Below are 20,550 nucleotides of genomic sequence, written 5' to 3' on the forward strand. Positions count from 1 at the left end.
GACATCATGTGATCGACAGGCTGCCAAAAGACCACGCCTCAAACCCATCCTCCACATGTGGCACATGCATGTTCTATAGTCAGTCATATATCCACGCTTATTAAAAAGCAAATTGCGAGCTTTTTCTGAATGCTGTTGACAAATAAAATTTTCCCCAAATACTGCAGCTTCTTTTGTTTTTTCATGGCATCATAAAAGCTACTGCTTTTCTTGATGCATATGTATGCGCTACCTCGTTATATATGCATGGGAACGATAAATGCATGGCATGAATACCTGCACGAGAAGCGATGCCGGACGCTATGCCGTGGTTTTGAGCCATCTGCTGGCCACTAACCGGCGTCGGGAAGCAACCAGCCGACGTACGGTCTTTCGTCAGCAAAATAGCTTGGGCAGACGAGCGGTAGACCTTTCAGTAACGTTGGCAGGTGGTCGGCCACCGTGCGACAGGTGGTCGTTCACGTCGGGCAAAGAGGTCAGGCCGTAATAGATTGCCCAAAATTGGCCAATGTTAGATCAGTGTCAATCCCCGATTCCGGCACTCAGTCGGGTGCCAAAGGTCGGCCGGCCACTTCTTGGTCGGCGAGAGAGGTTGGCCCTACCTTTTGCCACACAACTTTTTGCTTGGGATGCGACCAGCCCGATATTGGAAATTGATTGGTGACGTCTGGTCCGCCAGTGGCCCGGCCACACCAGTGCAAGCACTGTAGGAAGAGTTTCATGCAAAGCAGCTGTTTCAAAACTCACCTTAGCCTCTACACGGGCGAGCAATCGTAGTGTTGTCACCTTTGCCCAATGGCATTCATGTGGAAGAGAAGCCTTAAGATTCATACCAGCAACCACATAAGAAGCCTTCCTTGTGACTCCTATGCTAGATTACAATGACCAAGTTGCAATCGCCCAACCACATTCACTGATACAGACTATGTGCCATGTTCTCGATTTGAACGACACTGGGATAACACATGAAAGAAGACCAAGCTATATAAGTTGTCGGCAACTTTTTAGTCAAGAGCATGGACAAATGCTTTTAAATCTCTGCCATTATTTGGTTGGCCCTCTCAACAATCTACACTGATTTGTAGACAGTTAAGCGTTACGGAGGAATCCAGGAAGATAATGTTTGACAGGAGTGATGCTCTAGTGTGTTGCAAGGTGCTTTGTTGCAAAACAATGACAATGTGATTGCATGATATTATTTTCGCCTCCAATAGAAAAGACATTCTTGCCATGCAACATATTTTTACACACGGGTGAGGCCATACCAGTGCGAGCACCACAGGAAGAGCTTCATGTAAAGCAGCTGTCTCAAAACTCACCTTCGCCTCCACATGGGTGAGGAATCATACTGTTGTCACCTTTGCCCAATTGCATTCATGTGGAAAAGAAGCCTTAAAGGGCCCACAAACACCTCCTGAGCATTGCTCACAAACCATCTCAGTCGCTAATTATGCTGCGATACACATTTGAACGTAATCAAACACGTCTACGCGCAGTAAAGGTCGCACAGTCCTATTTGAAAGTTGGCACTCTCTTTCCTTCCACTTTTGCGGTCCTCCTTCTCCTCAGTGCAACGCTGCTACGTACATGCATATTCGAATGACTATTGATCTGCTTCTTTGCGACGTCACGCAGGCATTAAACTACCATTTAAGCCAAAATAAGTAATATGCTTAACATTTAGTTATTAGGAAATAAAGTTAGAATGTTTTGTAGACAGAAACATTTTTTAAAAGCTTTTTTCCTTGCACTTCCGGTCTCGCGCGGGTACCACGGTAACCACGGTGCAGTCGGGCGCGGCGACCTCGTTTCAGTTCCCTGCAGGGCGCTTTCCGCCTGTGTATGTTCTCGTTTCTTGTGTCTCCCATGCGAAATGGACTTCGAAGTCGGCTTACCGGTCTCCAGCATTAGGTCAGTGCCTTAAATGCCGTGCGCCAGTGCACCGTGCCATACGTAGTGCAGCAAAATTTCGGAGGCAACCGCTTCGTTCCCGTGTCGACTAAACCAAAATACGCACCTCGGATCGAGTCAAGGCGACAACATACGGTGGTAAGTAATGTTTACTAGTCTTTGAAGAATTTTCATTGATGTGAATAACAGCCAGATGTGACCTAAAAAGAAGTTAAATGTGAATGAATTCCTTATACTTTGTAAAAAATGTGTTTCTTGTTGTCTTATAGCAAAATTATGCTGGGTAGAGGCTACTATATGGAACCATTATGCATTATATTCACATCACTGCAGCAGAGATTGCTCTGTTTCAGCTTCTATATCCAGCGCCTTTATATCAAATTAAGAATGTGATGCAGTGATCTTCAAGCAGCAAAATGACTGTATGACATGGGCTATACAACATCATATCGTGAATCATCCATGTTCTTCCTGCTGTTGTATTCTAGCGATCATCATTAGTCCAAGTGATCAAGTGAACCTTGAGCAATTTTTCAGTTTCAATACAGTAGCTTCGGGACATTCGAGACGGTTCTAGAGGGGTCGGAAACTTACGCTGATAACTTCCAGTTCTTTAAAAACTACCTTGGTCTTGGGACTGCACTAAGATGAGGAGCACAAAAGAGAGACGAGGTGTTTTTCCAGCCTGCCCTCGATGCTTGCCTTCAGCTTTGTGTCATTGCAGTGTCTCAGCTCTTGTGATTTGTGTCTGTATGTATTCCTGGTGCACTGTTCTTTATCTCATCCTACCTGCTTATTCTAACATAACAGCAATGACTTTCAATGAGGACCCTTGGGTGGCCTGTCCAGTAAGTCTATGGCCTCCTGTCTCACTTTTTCCATGGAAGGGGATTACAGAATGGCTAGTGCTACCATCCTACCAAATATATTCTTAACATATTATATAAAGCATCCTTGATTGTCAGAAGTGTGCATCGCAGTCTCCTCGAAATGTATGAAAACTACCTTTGACATGGCAGTGTTCCAAGTATCGAAAAGAAAGACACAAGATAAGTTCAGCTAATTTTACAGCAGTGTATATACTATCAGGATGGAAGGATTGTGGCAACTGGCTGATTGGGTGCCTACTTTATGCAGAAGTTGAGATTGAGTTACGTGGCGGGCACTTTTTTTGGCAGATGTCAGAGTCGACTGCTGCGAATCGCAATTGTAGGGTCTCGTTTTACCTGGCCTGATAACATGAGAGCTCCAGATCAAGCACTGCACTAAGGAGACTGAAGTCAAGCCCAACTTCCATAAAAAGAAGGCACCCGATGCATCCAGTAAGACAGCAGCTGCTCCCTCCTCACATTAAAAAAAAAGAAAAACACGAACTCATTTTCTCTTTCTCCTGACCTCAGCACTACACCATGGAAAGACTGTTTCGAGGTGCTTGAAATTGGTCACAGTGCAATTTTTCAGCCCTCCAGGGCTATTCCATAGCCTGAACTAAAAGCGACCTGCTTAGTTGCAAGTTCCAATGGGCTGCTAAGCAAGTTCAAAAGGGGCAAAAGTAAATGGAGCAAATGAAGCACAAGCTTTCATATATGAACTTCTGTTTTTCGTTTTCACACTGCGTTCTATTTCCTCTGGCCTCTTCCTTTTATAGTGACAATATTATGTATACATACATTAAAAGCTTCATGCAAGGACTTATTGTTTGCACATGCCATGCAGAAAAGTTGGACTGCATAGTCACACTGGAGTCAAAAATAATGTCTTAGTCTTCTCTTTCATTCAACTTACCTTACTCGCCTCTCACCATCTGAGTATGCAATTGATTTGGGAGCAAACTTAATGACCAAGATGTGAAAAGATTCAAGGGAAGATGTTTGGGCTTTGGGAGACAGTTGTCGAATGTCATTAAAAAACCGGGTGTTCTTCAGAATGCAGTTCAGCTTCTTGAAAGCACATGAATCTGTTCAAAATATATATAATATATAAATATTTGCCTGATGAGTTGCAGTGTTGGTAGTATTCTAGTCAATCGTAGACGCTGAACCTGCTTACAGCTGCTGCATTGCAGCTGAAAGCAGTTTTAGCATCATATTTATAAAAAGACCCCAGGTCTTGTACTACTATATTACTGTGAAAAGAAATCTAAGAGATGTTGTCGAGCAAAAATGCTGCACTTTGTCTCCTTTAAAATTGTCAGTATAGGACAGTACGGAAAATCCCATTGTATTTGTTTTCCATACTTCCATGTATAACCAAGCAGTAATAAAATATCTTGCAGTCTCAGTACTCACATTTACATTATTTTGTTTCTTCACTTCATTACGGGTTTCTTCCTCGACTATGTCATATGTCAACTTGATGTTATGTGCGGATGTGTGGAGTTTTTTCCGTGAAGTTCTATTTGTATTACCTATCCCTTAAATTTATCATTGGTTGACAAATGCCACAAATGTGAGCCGTGCACCTGCCAAACAACATCAAAGTGACAAATTTACAAAAAAAGAACCTATACAAAACAGATAACCTCTGCTCATTCATTGCTTGTTTGCAAGGAGCTCATGCAGGCATTTGCTGTATGGTCCATTATGGCCATCATGCTTATCGCATATGTGGTTGAACAGGCTGCACCACATGCTGATGATCAGGTCACCATCACCCTGGCTCAGGGCAGCAACATAGTAAACATGACTTGTGATTGTCTGGATCCATGGTTCTATTGCTCCACAGCCCTTCGACCTGCTCGCAGCTTTCAACTTCTTAAATCCGATGCAGAATAATGTCATGACCATGTGTTTGCCCTAATTATTAAAGAAAACAACTGCACACATCTTTAGTAATGTGCCAGGCATCAAAGTAGTGCTGTATGTGCGAGTTGCTGTTCTTGTAATATGTTCGGACAGCTGGCTGGCGGTCTGTAGACAGATAAAATTAAAACCTCATTACATAATAATATATGCCAGCAAATGCACCGCTTCCCCAATGGTTTACAATGATGAAAGATTTTGTAATTCATTTGTTTCTATTGTATAATGATTAATTTGATTCTCTTTATGTATAGACATGCAAGCAGCACTTGCCAAGGACACTCTTGGTGAGGTTGAAAATAATTTCTCCTAATAATATACAGAAATTGTCGCCTTTTGTTAAAAACTGCACTAAGACTTGTTAAGTTGAGGCCAGGCCCCATGCTCGCGGTACTGGGCACTGCAGCTTACTTCACACAGTTAATATGAATTGCAGCTTGCCAATTTTCGTATCGCAGCAATGCCTCACCTCTCCTATTCTTACTTGTTCGCATAGTAGGATATGGTCAGTCTGAATGACAACAATGCTGTACGTGCATACTTGGCGCTGTAGCCGGGGGAATCGCAACGCCCATCTCCTGCGAGGTCCACTTCCATTCCATCCAGCTGGCTGATGATCTGCACCTGCTGTTCCTGGAAAAGCTGGGACAAAAATAAATGTGTATTTGTGATCCACTTGTAACACTGCGCTGAACTGTGTCACTCGATCATTGCACTGCTGCAATCGTGTGTGCTGTTTTTTTTGTTTTCTTTTAAGTAAGCTTGTCATAAGGCATATTATAAAAACCCATGTAAATTATTATCCGTTAGGAACCGGAGAAGGCTCCTGCTCTTATTGTTGTCGGTGAGCCATATCTCCCCCTCCGGCCCCCCAGCCCGCAGAAAAAATCTAGCTGTGTATAACCCCCGTCTATGCTCCTGTCAACCAACACTTACACTTCTGATCGGCAGCTGATCGCTTAGGGATTAAGAGGCACAACTTTGAGCGACTAAGCCAGTTCACGCGAGTGATAATGTTGCATTCGCGACCCCCCCCCTCTTGCTGAAGGGTAAAGCCCCTAGGTACGTTTTTTTTTGTTTGTTTCCATCTCTTCGTTCCTGACCAGTGTCCCTCATTTCTTCTTCTTCATTCTTTTATCAACCGCGCATCTCTGTTTTCACGTGTTCCTTTCCCTGCCGCCTCGGTGAACTTGGACACGGCTACATCTGCGTGAGATTTCAGGGTGCGCTCTCTACAACACCACATGGCGTAAAAAAAAAAAAAAAAGCTGCAGGGCGAGAGTCATGCTGCGATCATGATCGGGCACCGAACAGAGTTTACTTCCTGTCAGCTGATGCCGAACGGGGGCTGACAAACTACGCTGCGCACAACTACGCAGCTGCTTCTCCTCATCCCCCCCCCCCCCCTTTTTTAGTGCAGACGGTTATCTTTCACGATAACCAAACGCACAAGGAGCCTAAACACGAAGGTTTCAAGGTTCGAGCAAGGTGCAAGAAAGTTTCCCTCTGAGACGCCTGAAAGACCGCTCTCTGCGACCTTGATTCTGAATTTCTAGTCTTTCGCTGACATCTCATACCCTTGCTGCGGCATGGATATTATGGACCCCGAGCTCGAAAAGCCACTTCAGCAGATGAGTACAGAGATTGGACTCGACCCCCATAAGTACACGCCATTAAGAGTCCGGTGCTGAATCCCGGCGACAATAGTATACGGCTTACATGGATGTATTGGTGCATGGGGTCGACGAGCGCAAAAGTAAAAAATATCAAAATCTCATCGTAAGCTCTCTACTGGTTTATTTTGAGCAGTGCAATTCACAGTGATCACGACAAATCTCGCTTATGCACGCCACAACGTCGAGCCTGAGTTAAAAAAATCCACACTGTACTGTGATAACGCGTCTAAAGCTACTATCACAATCTTTTCATTTTACACTTACCGGGAGTGTTGGAAGAAACAGCGTTGGTACCGCTCCTTCACGCAGACACAGCCTTGTTGGGATCCCCAAATCGCGGACGACATCCGGGTAAAAATTATATGCATTGAGAGAGAAATGCCGTCCACAAACATAGATAAACGCTTTCTTCACCGATGCTGGCTATCCGATGAGCTGTAGCCACTGTTTCAGGAGGTTGGCGTCTTGAGGCACTTTATGCAGAATGTTTTTCCTGCCGTCACTAGCAATACCTTCGCTGCCAGAGACTGCACACTGTAGCAACCTCTCGCTCATGTCCCGTCAAAACAACAATTCAGCGCTTCGATAACTGCCTTCGCGAACTCAAGAGAGTGGCCAGTTTAGCCAAGAGCTGTCTTGCACCCGTCGCGCACAGGATGTAACACAAAATCGAGGGTGAGGTCAACACCAGGGATGTATAGCGTGGCAACAAACTTTCTGAATTGCGCTGAAGGGCGATGACTATGAAGCAGCACACGACGAGAGGCCCTCGGCGGCGCGCCGGCTAGTAAGCACGCCAAAACGGAAGTTGCGGTGTGCGCCGCTAAGCAAAAAAGTAAGCGCAACTGCGTCAGTTGTGACGTGGCAGTGTGCGAGGCCCGTGGAGGAGGGCCAGCCTTTGCGCATGCTAAAAAGTTGAAAGCAGGAGGAAAGCCGCGAAGGCGCAGATATTCAAATTTTGATTTCAAGTAACTGCTTCCAAATGCCACATTTCAAAAATTCTTGCGGGAAGGTTTTTTTACATCGCCATTCTTTCCCATACTAGGCATAGGGAAACTGTATTGCTATGGCTGTTTAGAGCCCCTTTAAGATTCATGCCTGCAACCACATAAGAAGCCTTCCTTGCGACTCCTGTGCTAGATTACAATGACCAAGATGTGACTGCCGATCGCACTCATTGTTTTTGACTATGTGCCATGTTCTAAATTGAAACAACGCTAGGACAACACATGAAAGAGGACCAAGTTGCATAAGTTGTCCTAGCAAGATTTCAGTACAGAGCATAGACGAATGCTTCTAAATCTGTGCCATTTTTCGGTTGGCACTCTTAACAATCTATGCTGATTTCTAGACAGATGTGTATTCTACAAGAATTCAGGAAGATGATGTTTGACAGGAGTGATGTAGTGTTAAATGGTGCTTTGTTGCAAAAAAGATGTCAAGGTACTGTATGATCTCATTATTTTGGCCTCCTATAGAACACATATTCTCACCATCAGACATATTTCTGCCACACGGGCGAGGCCACACCAGTGCTAGCAGTGTAGGAAGAGCTTCACACAGAGCAGCAGTCTCAAAGCTCAGCTTCTCCACATGGGCGAGGAATCGTAGTGTTGTTCTTCAAGTATAAGAGAAGCGCAAAGATTCATGCTAGCAACCACATAAGAACCGTTTCTTGTGACTCCTGTGCTAGATTACAATGAACAAGTTGAGATTGCCCAACCGCACTCACTGTTTCTGACTATGTGCCATGTTCTAAATTGAAACTACGCTAGGACAACACATGAAAGGACCCAGTTGCGTAAGTTGTCTAGCAAGTCTTTTTCAGAGAGCATGGACGAATGCTTTTAAATCTCTGCCAATTTCGGTTGGCGCTCTTAACATTCTACGCTGATTTGTAGACAGATGTACATTCTGCGAGAATCCAGGAAGATAATGTTTGACAGGAGTGATGTTGTAGTGTGTTAAATGGTGCTTTGTTGCAAAAAAAATGTCAAGGTACTGTACGGTCTCATTATATTGGCCTCCTATAGAACGTACATATTCTTGCCATCATATTTTCTCCACACGGGCGAGGCTACACCAGTGCTAGCTGTCTTTAATCCTAGTATGTCTTTATTGTCTCTGTTGTTATTCAGTCAACCTCAGTTCGAATGTACTAGGAAAGCCACGTTTTTGTATTTTTGGTGTTCAGATGGCAATCATTTATCGTCAAGACCCATTTTCAGGTCTTTCCTTTTTTGTTGAGAGAGTTGGACCAGTCCTTCCACACAGGTGTGCCGAGGTTGGTGTCCATCACCTCATTCGAGGCACTGGAGGCTTGCAGGGAGGCAGAGTGTGAGCGAGCTGCAGGCCTCTCCATACTGGGAGAAGCCTTTTGGGTTCCTGACTCGGAAGTTGGTTGCTCTGCGTTGTGACGACAGGGCAACTTGCACTACCTGTTTTGGGGCGTGGATGACCCAGCCAGAGAGCTATTCTTGGTTTGGGAAGAAGCTTGTTGCAGAGCACTGCCCATACACACAGTACCGGCGAAATTCATACTTGAAGTGAAAGAAAATGTCTGTCAGGGAGTCTTTGGCATGCTTCTTTGTATAAAATATTTTCCTTTGTTTTTGGCATAATAACTATTCTCAGTGTTCCAAGATGGGCATGATATAGAATATGCAGGGTGTTCCCTTTGGAAGTTGCAATGTGTGGGGTGGCCACACAGTTTTCAGAATGCTCTTTTGAACCACAATTAGCAAAGGTCTGGTGACCACAAGTTTGTGAAGGATTACCAAATTTCTGGCAGTGAAAACAATGCTGGGGGTTATGAATGCATGGACGAACACAGATCCCATGATTCCCACTTCTATAGACTGAGAAAATTGGCTAGCGGCAATGTCAGGATCAAGTGCTTGGTTGATATTTATTGTCTTTACGAATTTTGATTCTTTGGACATCAGCGACATTCTGGTCTTTGAGGCCTTCCAGCCTTTCTTGTTCAGTCAGGAGGAGGTCACGTTCAGAGATTACACCACGAATTGTATTGAGCGATCGATCGGTGGGCAGTGATGGTAACAGCGGTCTCCAAATGCCATTAAGGTGGGGAGTTTAAGAGTACTGTTCACATTCACAAATTTCGAGAAGTAGATCACTATTAAGGCTGGTTCACACCGGCGACTCGCGGAGGTCGCGCGGCTCGATTCGTCACGGAGGGGGAGACTGGCGGCAAGCGCCGATCGACAACGAGTGTTCACCATCGGCATGCGGCTCGCTTCACGACAACCCCTTCACCGAACGAGATTTGAACGAAGAGCTGACTTTCACGCCTTTACGGACTCTGATACACCTCTAGTGGTAGATCAATTCGGACTCATTTCGGGTATGAATATGTGCAATTATCCGCGAGGAAGTAGATCTTATGGTTATGCCCATGTTTAGGGCTGTTTCAACAGTCAAAAGCACTCTAGCTCAACGAAGTTGAAAGCGGCGGTGGTGTGTGCACCGTTGTTTGCGGTCTCGCGAAATAGCAGGTCACGAAATCGCCTCATGCCTGAGCGTCAAGCACATGACCAAGGATACGAGTACAAACATGAATTAATACGCTTCACTCTCGCAGTACTCTTAACTACGGGCGCAGTAAGTCAGTCGTGCACACGCGCGCATGCACTCTTGAATTTTCCCGCATTGGAAGGAAGCAGAAGCGCTGCGGATTGGCTCAATAGTTTTGCGACCAAGTCGCGTCGCAAGAAATTGGTCAACGAGCGACTCCCTCAAACGGGTCGCTGGCAACTCGTTTGCGTCGCCCCCTCCGTGACAAATCGTGTCGCACGACCTCCGCGAGTTGCCAGTGTGAACCAGCCTTTAGTCAGTTTTGTTACTTTGTAGCCAGCGCCATTTTGAAAGAGTTCAGAGATGACATCGGTCCGCTTTTTTTGTTAAGGCAATCATTTGGTTTAGAAGCCATAAAAAATTATTCGGCTGCAGTGCCAGCCACCCACCATGCAGCTTACTAGGGGACGGGACAGGAGTCGGCAAGCAAGTCCTGCCCACACCAGCTGTACACTGCAACTATAACTAACATGGCGTAACTCAGGGTAGTTAACCACACGAGGCTAACCCTTGCTGCCTGGAAGAAGGAAGAATCGAAGAAGATAGAAGAAGACGGGACAGTTGTAAGATAGAAGATAAGAAACAAAAAAGATAGAGGGGAGGACAGAAAAAGGTGACTGCCAATTTCCGCCGGGTAAGTCAGTCCGGAGGTGCCGTCTATGGGAAGCGTGGGCCAAAATGGTGTGTTGCCTCCGCCAAAAGAACTTAGGCCCGGATTCTGAAACGCTCCTAACTTTAGAACGCTTCCTAACCTTCCGCAAGGAGCCCTCCATGCTCCCTAAACGTAAGGCACCCCCAGAAGGCAAATGCGTATTCCAGAAACTTCCCTTCACCTTCCCTGCCTAAGGAACGCCTCAGCAAAGGAGGCCGAACCGAAAAGAGTGCTGGTTTCGAGACTATACGCAAAAGATGCAAAAAATATGCACTGTATTGCTAAAGTAAACTGCTAGTGTTGTTAACTTTATAGTTCCATCGATACATCTGGCTATAAATTCTATTTGTTTGGTTAAGCACCGAAAAAGAATGACAAAAGCGCTGTATTGGACGGGAAAGCAAACTCAGTCTGGCAACCGTCGTAACATCTGACCGGCGTCGAGAGATCACATCGCCATTGTCGACACGCGTCGCTGCATTTTGTTGGTTTTGTCCTTGTGTTTCGATTGCGCTCGTGTCTTCTTGTTTGCCATGCCGGGCACACCTTATTTCACGGAGGAGGAGAAGGATTTACTCACAGAGCTTATCAACAAGTACAGCAGCGTTGAACGCAAAAAAAAATGATGCTGTTTCGCTCAACGCAAAGGCGAAGGCGTGGGAGCGCCTCTGTGCTGAGTATAATAGCATGCCGCACATGCGACCAAGAGAAGTGAAGCAGTTAAATAAATTGTGGGACAACCAGAAGCAGAAATTAAAAAAAGAAAAGGCGAAGCAAATTCGAGACGTGATGGCCACAGGTACGTTTCGTCTTATTTTTTACCCCACAAATTTCCATTTGTTTTTCGCCGAAAAGTTGCAAATATATATTGCAATGTATTCATTGCAGGCAGTGGACCACCGCCTGAACCACTGGATGAGAGGCTCGCCCGAATCGAGGCGCTCGTGCCACACGTGACGCTGCGGGTACAGAATCCTTTTGATAGCGACAGGCAGTCACAGTCGCCAGCCAGCCAGCTTCATGCCAGCCAGCTCCATGCCAGCCAGTCCGTTGCTGAAATTATTGATGGCATGTTGACGGGGGACGACCACTCCGACGACAGCGACGACGGTAAGCGGAACGAGATTTCTACTTCCACCACCGTTTCTGTAGTTCTGCGGTCGCCGTCAGGTGTTTTACTGCTTGCGGTGCAATAATTGTTCGATTGCTGCTGACGGCATGGCAAAGGATTTCTGGCCTCATTTCCAGGCCTGTCTATTCTCAACCATTTCAGAATTAGCGACTGGGCCACATTTGCGTTGTTAATTGGTCATTTTCGGTTGCTGCTCTAATTGTTATGCATATTTTCCTTTATCTTATGAATATTGTAATTAACTAAGAGCAGATTGTAATAAAATGCCGTCTACCTGTGCACTTTAAAGCATATGGCCACATTCCTCAACCTGCGCATACTGAAGGAAATAACAGTGCAGAAAAGGAAGACAACACTGGCACTTTTTTTTGTCTTCCTTCTTTGTCTCTGTCCCTGCGCTGTTATTCCCTTCAATGTAGACAACTGTTTGCTCTTGCTGCCATGCCATGCCATGAAAGTCATGCTGCCGAGTTCTCAGAAACGTAAGCTGTCTTCTTTAAATGCAAGCAATATTTTGCTCTTTCCCGCTGTTTTGTATACTTGAAATAAGCTAGTGTATTACAGAGCTTCAGTTTATACACAACTATAGCCTCAGATATTAACATTGCGCGGTCATAGGCGCCGAGGTCAAAGTATGCCGACCGAATTCCACAGCTGAAGTGTATACTCGACCATAGGCTCTTATATTATCTATGCCTGGTCATAGGTGCAGAGGTCAAACTACGCAGACCATTGCGTTTCAGACCAAAGTGGAGGAAAGCAAAGTGCTCCATTGGCACGCCCGTGCAGCGGCGAGATAGTGACCATTAGTATCCACCGCTAGTGGTTGCACATATTTTAGGGGTTCTATTCTTTCCGCCGATACTGCTGGAATTCCTAAGGGCAGCAGCAACAGGAATCAAATATTCAATGTTTAAATCTAATTCCTGCCTAAGAAACTGCACCACTTGTGTCATGCAGGTAATCTTAGCACATTTTTTATATCAGTATGAACCTACAAGCCTTTCCTTACAATGCTGCTCGCTTAACAGCTGTCACACGTCAGCATTCCTGTGAATGTTTACCACCTCGCTGTAAGCTAGTTGATATGGATCTTAGATTATATAATAGAACATTCATAAAGCGGGCTTAAGTGGATGTCCTATTTTGGTTATGCAGGAGACAGACTACCCGCTGGAGTCATGGCTGCTTACACCAGTCCAAGCCATCCCAGACCCAACTTGCTGTCCCTTCTCTGCTATCACCTTGCAACCTGGTTGGCTGTGGTCCCTAGCTGTGTGGTAAACATGCTTAAACCGAAAAGCGCAGCATTACAGCAACATAGCAAATGTCCATGATGCTGGTTGGATTCAGAAAATGCAACTGAAGATTTTTTACAGCCATATATTCAGTGTGTGTCATGCAAGCGTGTCGTCAACCACCCGCAGGCAGCAAGTGCCGTGATTTCATCTCAAGCGCTAGCATGCTGCCTATCGCCCGCTGCACCACCATTAGATCATATACAAATGACGCTCCTGAAATAAAGACCAATCATTTTGCTTGTGTTGCCGAGATGGTTCAGTCGAAGCACAACAGTGGCGACAAGGTTTATGCAGTATATGGTGGTGGCCTTGAAGAGCTGCTACTGAGACCGGACAGCAAAGACGTTTCGATAGCGCTAGGGCAAGTGCCTGCCTTCACCAAGGAGGAAGGGGGCTGGTCCGTCTCCAGGGTGCGCTTGGAAGTGTATTTCAGAGATGCAGAGTAGAAGAAAATGTGTTCCGTTATGTCGCAGACTGGAGCATATTTTATGCATATGCATATTAGGCTGTGTTGTAAACATTAAGAGCAAGTTTGAGATCTACAAAACAATCGCTGATTTTCGTTCTCTTTCTTTCGTAGTTGGCATGGTCATGCCCAGAAAAGCGGAAGTTTTCCGTTGAAAAAAGGAAAGTGCACGTGCAAAGCCGATATCAAAGCACAATGCAAGCGCGCTGCTGTGGTGTGCCTCTATGCTAATTGAGAGGAAGTAAATTCATGCACAAACCAGTCCCAGAAATGAGGCACACCAAATGGTAAACCAGAGATGTCTGGACCAGGATGTATTAGATCTCCTCCCTTGTGAGTTAGAAAGCCTTCATGTTGTAGAATGCATTGCGTAACTAGCTGTATCAATGCTGTATACTTTTAAGGAGCCTTTTCTAATATTGTCGTGTTCCACACCTTAAAAGATAACTTTGCATTTTCAATGAAACATTAAGCTGTTTACCTGTTTATGTCTTATCTTCTATAACAGCCCTGGGCACAGAGGTAGCAGATCCCAGCATTCAGCTGAACTATTCCGATATTGTGTGCCCTCTAAAAGAAACAGTGAAACTGCAAAATTGCAATGCAGACGAAAATCTGTACTGAAGTACTCAACGAAATTGTGGAGACAGTGTCGACAACAATGGAAAAAAATAATCTTGAGGGACTTGCTGTAGCATACGTTGAACAAACCTGTTTACAGGGATCTTAATATTATCAATACCAAAGAAATACAAGTGCAGGATTTTGTAGCAGAGATGAGTCCTGAAAAGGCTAAAGCCTACATTAGAAAGATGGCCCTTCAAGGTACCCCTGTTGACCTGTGCCTGCACACACAAGGTCAGGCGAATTGCCCACGGTATGTAAAGGAAACATCATGTAAAGTTGGTAAGCATATATTCCGTATATGGCGTCATGCTTGCAATTTTGACATTTTTTACATGGCATGAAGGTGCTCTCTTCATATCAGTAGCACAAAGGACCACACAACCAAATCCTAAAACAATAGGGATGATCTGAAAAGAGCTGCTGAACAGATAGGCAAAACATTGTCTTACAGAAGTGCTGCAATGCATTATATATTCTAGAACACCACTGAATGTTTAAAGAAAAAAAATGTGCACTAATGTATTCCACAGAGCAAGTATTCTCAACTGTCGCAATGACCAAGACAGAACTAATAACCTTCTTGAAACCATTTTGAGGATAATATTTGGCCTACAGTTAAGGCATGTCACAAGTTTGGGGTTCCCTATTGCAGAAGAAATGATTCACAAGGTCAACACAACTATTTAGGACAGGCCTGAAAATCGCACCTGAGTCGTTGCAGTTTCGTAGCCTTCCCTTTTGTAGCCATTGTTTGGGACATTCAACTACATTACATTTTATACTATTTATAGTCGTCACATAAAAGATTCTGATAAAACGTGCGTTTAGTCAGATCAGCTAATATGGGCGTCAGCTTATTTCAAAAGCCAGACCAATTTTTATTTGAAGATGCTGAGGAGCTTTCAGAAGAAAGGACTGCTTAATTATTGACTTCACACAGTTTGACACTGGTACTCGAGATTGGAGGCCGAGTGTTTATGTATGTGACTGTGGGTAATGTCGATGCTTGAGATGTGCTCGACTTTGTTCCACAGCACAAGGAGCATTTGAGCGAGTTCGTGTATCCTGCTGACATAGGTGCAGCAAAAAATCAATGTTCACATTAGAGAGACACAGTGTTAATCGATGTGTGTTTTGCTTATATAGAAGTGGTTTTTTGCACTGAGGTTATGTCTGAAATACATAGAAATCATCATTCCTTGATGCTGTTTAAGCATACCAAGATTAATGGGATGACTTATATTGGGAGAAAAAGCTGCAACTGTGGCTGTTCAGCAGTGAGGGCATGGGTGCAAGATCCAGCGGCACCCTCTCCAGGGGCAGCACGCCACCCGTGCCCTCGTTTTCAAGCCACAACGTCGGGGCAAACGTCAAGAGCCTCGAGGCGAAGTGGGGAAACAGGCGAGGAGTACAGACGGAGGGCGAAATCTGGGGCCAACTGTCCTCCGCCGTCGGAAGGGCCCCCAAGGAACCCCCAACCTGCCGCTGGTTCGGCGAGTTCAGAGAACGCAGCTGGTCTGGAGTGAACGTCAAACAGTGCATTACTGCAGTGACAGAGGCCAAGACCCCCCTCAACGGAGAACAGGTCATCGTGGCGGCAGCAGTCAAGCTGAAAATTATAAATTATTTTCCTTGGTATTATTTGGCCTTGGTATGCTCTTCTAAAGTGTGTGTGTCGCTCACGGTGCGTAGCTACGGCTCCGACCCAGTGCTTGATATGTGTGTGCTGAGGGGCCCGAACTGTTTAAAGTCACCCCACCCGAGTGCCTGTGGTATTTCAGTCATCGCGAGTGAAGACCCAGGGAAGTCAATTTTGGCGACTGCAAAGGAGCTCCAAGTCGCAGAGTCAACTATTAGGCTCGTTGTGCACTAGGACTTAAAGGGAAGCTGCACCGGTTTTAGAATTTGATGCGCTTCAGAGGGTCCAATCTGCAGGGTTTGTATGTTAAGTATACGAAATATTTTGGCTTTAGCTTTTGAAATAGTGACATAATCATTGATTAAAGTTGCTACCCCCGTTCAGGCTTCTCCGCAGTGCACAGCGCTGGAGGGGGGGATGTCAGTAGCAGACGACAGGAGTACGACAGAGTGACGTCAAGGACGGTGTCTACCTCTCTTCCGCTTCTATTGCCCGAGCAGGCCGTGCATCACCTGTCGCTTGCAGGCTACGCAGTGCAACCTTTTTCTTGTCTCACGCTTGTTTTCTTCTTGCGAACGTTACCGCAAGCTTTTTCAGTGCATCTTGCACCGTTCTTCACGAAAAGAACGACCATGTCGTGGTTCTGCGCAGCCTATGGCTGCACGAACACTGGCGGCCGAGAGGATGTCGCGTTTCATAAATTCCCAAAGGAGCGCAAGCTATCGGCGCTATGGGTTGCCGCGGTCAAGAGGAAGGATTTCAAGCCTACAAAATCGTCGGTGATCTGCTCAGATCATTTTCGCGACAGTGAATATCACCAAAGCTTGTCGTTGATGCGATCTTTTGGGATACCGATCAAATCTGCGCGATTGAAAACCGGTGCTGTGCCTTCTGTCTTCGCACACAAGAGCACCTCTCCGCCGCCAAGAGCTGCTTTCGCAAAAAGAAAACTCGAGGTAAGAGGTCCAATACATCATATTGCTCTTCTGTTCTGTTTACGTTTTTGTTCTGTGGAGCAGATGGGTGGCCGGGCAGATGAATGCACAGGTGAAAGTAAAACTATTCAGCATTGGCGCCCGCTGACGCGGCTGGAAAACTGTGAGAGAGTAGGATTTTTTTTTTTTCATGATTAGGCTATCGGTGCGATCCGGAAAGAGTCGTCGCACTGCTGAGTCGACGAATGGAAAGGCAGCACTTATTTGCTCATGAAAAGTTTTGTTCAGGAAAACGAGCAGTTTTGGACCTCTATACATTTTGCACTTGGCGATCCGATTCTGCTTGCACATGCCAAGTATGAACTTTTTAAAATGGAAGTCAAAAACCTATGTCATAAAGGAGAACGCACATCCTAAACTCGCCTCTGCTTTGTTAAATTAAGTTTCTTATGTCATGTTTATATCTTATGGCCATTTTCTTATTTTCAGGTTCTTGGAGAGCTCCTCGGAAATTCAACTATCCCAGTTAAGAAAAGAAATCGGGGCAGCATGATGTCTGTGGTCGAAGTCGCGATGTTAAGCGCAGCTAAATGAAGTGTGCTAAACTCGCGACATGGCAGCGCGTGACTGCCGATAGCTGTCCTAGCGTTTCGGTATTTTTACCGGTGTTCTAAATGGGATTACGCGCGCGCAGCAAGGTAGCGGCCTGGCTTCTCGTCGATACCGCGCTCCCGCGTTAATTTGCTAAATCCCTCCAGAATAAAATGTATACGTACTTGAGGTTGCGGGAACTGAAAGCATGACTTTTGCTGCTCTTGCTGACATATAAATGACTAAATTCACGCAACAAAACTGGGCCGACGGCTCGTCTGGATGAGTTCATTTGTTTACAATCGTCACATCAAGCGCATTGACGTGACACTGCTTCGTTCGAGTCTGGCAGGAGATTTAGGGCACGAGTAACGCAGATATGTTCAATTGAGAGCGGATCACAGGCGCATACAGCAGTGCAGCGCAGCGGTACGTACCAGTGTGAATTTCCCATGCGGGAAAAGGTTAGCGCTGTCGCCTCGCTCGTCATGTCGCCGCTGCCGCCAGTGTCACCTTGTTCCGAAGCCGCCGCTGGTTCGAACAAGTACGGCTCAATATCATAATCCTCTGAACAGCGTGATCGTTGCATGTTCAGCAGCATACATCCACAGAACAGCACGTGCGTGCATGTACAATCGCTTGGACCGCCGCTACCACTGAATGGCATGCCGTCATTGACGTCACGGCACGCTTGACCAATCACAGGCAAGAGTGCCACTTTCAAAACGCCCCACGGCGTTGGTGCACGTTTTTCTGATTAAAAAGTAGTTTGCGGTCACTTATGACTAAATTTAACGTCGTGTTCGTGTTCAGGGGGTCGAAACTGTATATCTGTATTCCGAACTCTTTCTTTTTAAAAAGTGATGCAGCTGCCCTTTAAGGTACCATTCTATGTCATGAAGATGGGGCAATTCTTGGGGGCAATTCTTGTCTTATAAAACTTGGGAAAATCGTCTGCTCTGGTCCAAGCGCTTCCTAGGCAAGCTAAAGAGACCCGAGGAGTCTGGAATGCTTTTCTTCTTTTTTCAGATGAAAACACTGACCAAGACCAAAAAGCTAATCGCCATAACAGGTGGCTTTGCACAAGTGCTCATGATGTGCCTGCAGTGATGCACACATTTCGGTCTGTGATGGTATTAGCAGTCAGCAACGTTGTAGTTCATTGCTCAGCAGTTATATATTCACACAATGTTGAGGCCACAGTCTGCGGCAACTGGGCTATTTTTCGTTTATGCTGGTTTTGCCCCTAAGTATATGCGATATAATTTATAATTTTCAGAATATGAGCCACAGAATATCAGGCTACTGCAGTGAATCTTGATGCATGTCAAGCATCAGGGTCAGTAGTTGGGTGCCATAATGCAGACGTTGACCAGCAACGCACTTCAGAGAAGCGACGTTAACTAGAGATGTCTTGCAGCAGCCATTTGACGACATTGAGTCATTTGAAAAATTCAGTTCCAGCCTACCTGCAAATGGAAGCTTGAAGACTAGGCTAGTATGGCATTTCTTTCTTTGCTTCCATTGCACTTGTATAGTTGTTAGATATTGGAGTGTGAGTGCGAAAATAATCTCAATCCTTCATTGCAGTTGTATCAGCTCACAGGTCTTGCAGGAACATCAGAGGATCAGCCATAAGGAAGATGCTAGGCATTTTCCTTAGCCACAAAGTGGAGGTCAAATTCAGCTCGCAAAAAAACTTTTCCACATCAAATGGTGCCAACAACATTTACAATGAAGCATGGATACTTTTCGAGATATATGAAAGAGTTAAGCAACATGCTATCATATAAGTTATTTTTAGATAATCAGGCTGAAATTTAATCCAGGGTTCTTCACTTTTCTTATTCCTAAGGTTAATTTGTGTCTTATAGAAATTCATTTTAACCATGTGAGACATCAATATCAAGCACAGGCCTAAGTATATTGAAATAAATATCTTTCACAACTGAGCATTCCTCCAATTCAATTTAATCAATCACGGATAGCTGTACTAGCATGATGTAACACAAACATTGATTGCTGAATGTATGTGTGTTATCACTTGCGCACTTTTTACATTTTTTGCTATGTGTACAATTGCAACTTTATAATCCAGGAGCAGTAAAGCAGAATTTTGCTCCAGCAACAAGAATGACATAGAGAAAGTAATCGAAGTGTGGAATATTCTTGGGTGAATAGCTCAAGGAACTGCAAGTTAAAACTAAATGTTCAGCATGAGGGCAAGTTTATATGATATAGCTGCAAAACACGCACAAGCTATGGTGGTCTGCAAATGCAGTACTGGCTGCCAGGAGGAACGTGTGCTGACTAATTCAGTTTGTATGGAATGTCAGGTTGACAGTTTCAGGGTTGAAACTGTCACTTATATGCTCGGTAAATGGGTATCAGCAAATTTAATAAATTGCCCAATAATCTAGATTTTCATAAATGCCCAGTCTTAGTAAATCACTGACCGCACATAACAAAAAGTATGCCTTCATGCTTGGCGTACAGCTAGTCTTACAAAGTTTTGGATGTTTGGATATAGGCCACTAGATACCGTCAGTCATGTAATCAGTGATGGTACATAATTTTTTAAGGGCAGCAGATTTAGGCAAATGCAGCTGAATAACAGTGCACATCACTTTTGTGGGACGAAACCCACTGTCAGAAATCAAGACAGGCTGCAATCCTGGCTGAGCAAGCAGGCCGAGGTGCAGTTCACTGGCAGAGACCTAAAATACACGACTGATGAATTTCTAGACTGAAATATCCAAATGTAATAAATATACAAAGGATCAAAACCCTGTGGGATAACCAAGAAATCGAAACCCGGCATTTCATCCTTACCTTCGCATCGAGTATTCTGCTGGACTGTGGAGGTAGGGTACACTAAAATCAGTCTGGGACCATACATTCCAAATCCAAGATGCTGCTTCAAATGCCAAAAGTACGGCCATGGCTTACGAAGTTACCGAGGCCAACTCACATGCGCAAAATGTGCCTCCCAAGAGCATCCTGCTGAAAGCTGTGAAACCGAGACTCATCATTAAATATGAGGGAAGCTATACTGCCTACTGATGTACCTGTCCAACACGGAAGCGAAAGAGATCTGCCAGAATGGTGAGCCAATCATGCTGCAGGCGAATGAGTGGCTGAGGCTGTGCAGGTGGTGTAGTTCGAGTGGGCAGGGTGGCCACCATAGTCGACCTCATTACCAAGAGACCAGTGTGGTTGGTTCGT

Source organism: Amblyomma maculatum, chromosome 8, assembly GCF_055883805.1.
Source record: "Amblyomma maculatum isolate TAMU_Amacu chromosome 8, ASM5588380v1, whole genome shotgun sequence".
Classification (NCBI taxonomy): Eukaryota; Metazoa; Arthropoda; class Arachnida; order Ixodida; family Ixodidae; genus Amblyomma; species Amblyomma maculatum.